Raw genomic sequence first — 5957 nt, 5'->3', positions numbered from 1 at the left:
CTAGATGATTCTTCTCTTTTGCAGGAAGTTCTCTTCTCTGGGATCGACCCAAGAGTCCTCCCAGGCGTCATCCCAGAATGTTTTGACCTCTGCGTTCGGGACCGGAGATCCCAGCTACCTGCCCCAGACTCCTCCAAGTAAGTAGCTCGAGACATTTTTGTTCTCCTGTAGAGAAATCTCTCAACTCCGACAGCCAGCTGAGACTCCTCCCAGGCATCTCCCACAGTCTTCTGTCCTCTGCTTTACCTACCTAAGGGGTCAGGTAGAAGCCCCAGACTCCTCCAAGGAAGCTACCGTTGAGGCTTTTTTCTTTTTTGGAGGAACCTCTGCCCTCCGGGATTCCCTGTGATTCCTTCCAGACGTCTCCTAGCGTCTTTTGGGCTTTTCTTATAAGGACCGGAGATCCCAGGTAGCAGCCCCAGACTTGTCTAATGAGGCTACCCTAGATGATTCTTCTCTTTTGCAGGAAGCTCTCTTCTCTGGGATCGACCCAAGACTCCTCCCAGGCGTCATCCCAGAATGTTTTGACCTCTGCGTTCGGGACCGGAGATCCCATCTACCTGCCCCAGACTCCTCCAAGTAAGTAGCTCGAGACATTTTTGTTCTCCTGTAGAGAAATCTCTCAACTCCGACAGCCACCTGAGACTCCTCCCAGGCATCTCCCACAGTCTTCTGTCCTCTGCTTTACCTACCTAAGGGCTCAGGTAGAAGCCCCAGACTCCTCCAAGGAAGCTACCGTTGAGGCTTTTTTCTTTTTTGGAGGAACCTCTGCCCTCCGGGATTCCCTGTGATTCCTTCCAGACGTCTCCTAGCGTCTTTTGGCCTTTTCTTATAAGAACCGGATATCCCAGGTAGCAGCCCCAGAATTGTTTAATGAGGCTACCCTAGATGATTCTTCTCTTTTGCAGGAAGCTCTCTTCTCTGGGATCGACCCAAGACTCCTCCCAGGCGTCATCCCAGAACGTTTTGACCTCTGCGTTCGGGACCGGAGATCCCAGCTACCTGCCCCAGACTCCTCCAAGTAAGTAGCTCGAGACATTTTTGTTCTCCTGTAGAGAAATCTCTCAACCCGACAGCCACCTGAGACTCCTCCTAGGCATCTCCCACAGTCTTCTGTCCTCTGCTTTACCTACCTAAGGGCTCAGGTAGAAGCCCCAGACTCCTCCAAGGAAGCTACCGTTGAGGTTTTTTCTTTTTTGGAGGAGCCTGTGCCCTCTGGGATCCCCTGTGATTCCTTCCAGACGTCTCCTAGAGTCTTTTGGCCTTTTCTTATAAGGAGCGGAGATCCCAGGTAGCAGCCCCAGAATTGTTTAATGAGGCTACCCTAGATGATTCTTCTCTTTTGCAGGAAGTTCTCTTCTCTGGGATCGACCCAAGAGTCCTCCCAGGCGTCATCCCAGAATGTTTTGACCTCTGCGTTCGGGACCGGAGATCCCATCTACCTGCCCCAGACTCCTCCAAGTAAGTAGCTCGAGACATTTTTGTTCTCCTGTAGAGAAATCTCTCAACTCCGACAGCCAGCTGAGACTCCTCCCAGGCATCTCCCACAGTCTTCTGTCCTCTGCTTTACCTACCTAAGGGGTCAGGTAGAAGCCCCAGACTCCTCCAAGGAAGCTACCGTTGAGGTTTTTTTCTTTTTTGGAGGAACCTCTGCCGTCCGGGATTCCCTGTGATTCCTTCCAGACGTCTCCTAGCGTCTTTTGGCCTTCTCTTATAAGGACCGGAGATCCCAGGTAGCCGCCCCAGACTTGTCTAATGAGGCTACCCTAGATGATTCTTCTCTTTTGCAGGAAGCTCTCTTCTCTGGGATCGACCCAAGACTCCTCCCAGGCGTCATCCCAGAATGTTTTGACCTCTGCGTTTGGGACCGGAGATCCCATCTACCTGCCCCAGACTCCTCCAAGTAAGTAGCTCGAGACATTTTTGTTCTCCTGTAGAGAAATCTCTCAACTCCGACAGGCACCTGAGACTCCTCCCAGGCATCTCCCACAGTCTTCTGTCCTCTGCTTTACCAACCTAAGGGGTCAGGTAGAAGCCCTAGACTCCTCCATGGAAGCTACCGTTGAGGTTTTTTTCTTTTTTTCGAGGAGCCTCTGACCTCCGGGATTCCCTGTGATTCCTTCCAGACGTCTCCTAGCGTCTTTTGGGCTTTTCTTATAAGGACCGGAGATCCCAGGTAGCAGCCCCAGAATTGTTTAATGAGGCTAACCTAGATGATTCTTCTCTCTTGCAGGAAGCTCTCTTCTCCGGGATCCACCCAAGACTCCTCCCAGGCATCATCCCAGAATGTTTTGACCTCTGCGTTCGGGACCGGAGATCCCAGCTACCTGCCCCAGACTCCCCCAAGTAAGTAGCTCGAGACATTTTTGTTCTCCTGTAGAGAAATCTCTCAACTCCGACAGCCAGCTGAGACTCCTCCCAGGCATCTCCCACAGTCTTCTGTCTTCTTCTTTACCTACCTAAGGGGTCAGGTAGAAGCCCCAGACTCCTCCAAGGAAGCTACCGTTGATCTTTTTTTCTTTTTTTTGGAGTAGCCTCTGACCTCCGGGATTCCCTGTGATTCCTTCCAGACGTCTCCTAGCGTCTTTTGGCCTTTTCTTATAAGGACCGGAGATCCCAGGTAGCAGCCCCAGACTTGTCTAATGAGGCTACCCTAGATGATTCTTTTCTTTTGCAGGAAGTTCTCTTCTCTGGGATCGACCCAAGACTCCTCCCAGGCGTCATCCCAGAATGTTTTGACCTCTGCGTTCAGGACCGGAGATCCCAGCTACCTGCCCCAGACTCCTCCAAGTAAGTAGCTCGAGACATTTTTGTTCTCCTGTAGAGAAATCTCTCAACTCCGACAGCCAGCTGAGACTCCTCCCAGGCATCTCCCACAGTCTTCTGTCCTCTGCTTTACCTACCTAAGGGCTCAGGTAGAAGCCCCAGACTCCTCCAAGGAAGCTACCGTGGAGGCTTTTTTCTTTTTTGGAGGAACCTCTGCCCTCCGGGATTCCCTGTGATTCCTTCCAGACGTCTCCTAGCGTCTTTTGGGCTTTTCTTATAAGGACCGGAGATCCCAGGTAGCAGCCCCAGACTTGTCTAATGAGGCTACCCTAGATGATTCTTCTCTTTTGCAGGAAGCTCTCTTCTCTGGGATCGACCCAAGACTCCTCCCAGGCGTCATCCCAGAACGTTTTGACCTCTGCGTTTGGGACCGGAGATCCCATCTACCTGCCCCAGACTCCTCCAAGTAAGTAGCTCGAGACATTTTTGTTCTCCTGTAGAGAAATCTCTCAACTCCGACAGCCACCTGAGACTCCTCCCAGGCATCTCCCACAGTCTTCTGTCCTCTGCTTTACCTACCTAAGGGGTCAGGTAGAAGCCCCAGACTCCTCCAAGGAAGCTACCGTTGAGGCTTTTTTCTTTTTTGGAGGAACCTCTGCCCTCCGGGATTCCCTGTGATTCCTTCCAGATGTCTCCTAGCGTCTTTTGGCCTTTTCTTATAAGGACCGGAGATCCCAGGTAGCAGCCCCAGAATTGTTTAATGAGGCTACCCTAGATGATTCTTCTCTTTTGCAGGAAGCTCTCTTCTCTGGGATCGACCCAAGACTCCTCCCAGGCGTCATCCCAGAACGTTTTGACCTCTGCGTTCGGGACCGGAGATCCCAGCTACCTGCCCCAGACTCCTCCAAGTAAGTAGCTCGAGACATTTTTGTTCTCCTGTAGAGAAATCTCTCAACCCGACAGCCACCTGAGACTCCTCCTAGGCATCTCCCACAGTCTTCTGTCCTCTGCTTTACCTACCTAAGGGCTCAGGTAGAAGCCCCAGACTCCTCCAAGGAAGCTACCGTTGAGGTTTTTTCTTTTTTGGAGGAGCCTGTGCCCTCTGGGATCCCCTGTGATTCCTTCCAGACGTCTCCTAGCGTCTTTTGGGCTTTTCTTATAAGGACCGGAGATCCCAGGTAGCAGCCCCAGACTTGTCTAATGAGGCTACCCTAGATGATTCTTCTCTTTTGCAGGAAGCTCTCTTCTCTGGGATCGACCCAAGACTCCTCCCAGGCGTCATCCCAGAATGTTTTGACCTCTGCGTTCGGGACCGGAGATCCCATCTACCTGCCCCAGACTCCTCCAAGTAAGTAGCTCAAGACATTTTTGTTCTCCTGTAGAGAAATCTCTCAACTCCGACAGCCAGCTGAGACTCCTCCCAGGCATCTCCCACAGTCTTCTGTCCTCTGCTTTACCTACCTAAGGGGTCAGGTAGAAGCCCCAGACTCCTCCAAGGAAGCTACCGTTGAGGTTTTTTTCTTTTTTGGAGGAACCTCTGCCCTCCGGGATTCCCTGTGACTCCTTCCAGACGTCTCCTAGCGTCTTTTGGCCTTCTCTTATAAGGACCGGAGATCCCAGGTAGCCGCCCCAGAATTGTTTAATGAGGCTACCCTAGATGATTCTTCTCTTTTGCAGGAAGCTCTCTTCTCCGGGATCGACCCAAGACTCCTCCCAGGCGTCATCCCAGAACGTTTTGACCTCTGCGTTCGGGACCGGAGATCCCAGCTACCTGCCCCAGACTCCTCCAAGTAAGTAGCTCGAGACATTTTTGTTCTCCTGTAGAGAAATCTCTCAACTCCGACAGGCTCCTGAGACTCCTCCCAGGCATCTCCCACAGTCTTCTGTCCTCTGCTTTACCAACCTAAGGGGTCAGGTAGAAGCCCTAGACTCCTCCAAGGAAGCTACCGTTGAGGTTTTTTTCTTTTTTTCGAGGAGCCTCTGACCTCCGGGATTCCCTGTGATTCCTTCCAGACGTCTCCTAGCGTCTTTTGGGCTTTTCTTATAAGGACCGGAGATCCCAGGTAGCAGCCCCAGACTTGTCTAATGAGGCTACCCTAGATGATTCTTTTCTTTTGCAGGAAGTTCTCTTCTCTGGGATCGACCCAAGACTCCTCCCAGGCGTCATCCCAGAATGTTTTGACCTCTGCGTTCAGGACCGGAGATCCCAGCTACCTGCCCCAGACTCCTCCAAGTAAGTAGCTCGAGACATTTTTGTTCTCCTGTAGAGAAATCTCTCAACTCCGACAGCCAGCTGAGACTCCTCCCAGGCATCTCCCACAGTCTTCTGTCCTCTGCTTTACCTACCTAAGGGGTCAGGTAGAAGCCCCAGACTCCTCCAAGGAAGCTACCGTGGAGGCTTTTTTCTTTTTTGGAGGAACCTCTGCCCTCCGGGATTCCCTGTGATTCCTTCCAGACGTCTCCTAGCGTCTTTTGGGCTTTTCTTATAAGGACCGGAGATCCCAGGTAGCAGCCCCAGACTTGTCTAATGAGGCTACCCTAGATGATTCTTCTCTTTTGCAGGAAGCTCTCTTCTCTGGGATCGACCCAAGACTCCTCCCAGGCGTCATCCCAGAACGTTTTGACCTCTGCGTTTGGGACCGGAGATCCCATCTACCTGCCCCAGACTCCTCCAAGTAAGTAGCTCGAGACATTTTTGTTCTCCTGTAGAGAAATCTCTCAACTCCGACAGCCACCTGAGACTCCTCCCAGGCATCTCCCACAGTCTTCTGTCCTCTGCTTTACCTACCTAAGGGGTCAGGTAGAAGCCCCAGACTCCTCCAAGGAAGCTACCGTTGAGGCTTTTTTCTTTTTTGGAGGAACCTCTGCCCTCCGGGATTCCCTGTGATTCCTTCCAGACGTCTCCTAGCGTCTTTTGGCCTTTTCTTATAAGGACCGGAGATCCCAGGTAGCAGCCCCAGAATTGTTTAATGAGGCTACCCTAGATGATTCTTCTCTTTTGCAGGAAGCTCTCTTCTCTGGGATCGACCCAAGACTCCTCCCAGGCGTCATCCCAGAACGTTTTGACCTCTGCGTTCGGGACCGGAGATCCCAGCTACCTGCCCCAGACTCCTCCAAGTAAGTAGCTCGAGACATTTTTGTTCTCCTGTAGAGAAATCTCTCAACCCGACAGCCACCTGAGACTCCTCCTA

Source organism: Accipiter gentilis, unplaced genomic scaffold (genome assembly GCF_929443795.1).
Source record: "Accipiter gentilis unplaced genomic scaffold, bAccGen1.1, whole genome shotgun sequence".
Taxonomy (NCBI): Eukaryota; Metazoa; Chordata; class Aves; order Accipitriformes; family Accipitridae; genus Astur; species Astur gentilis.
Note: the sequence above shows the minus strand (reverse complement) of the source record.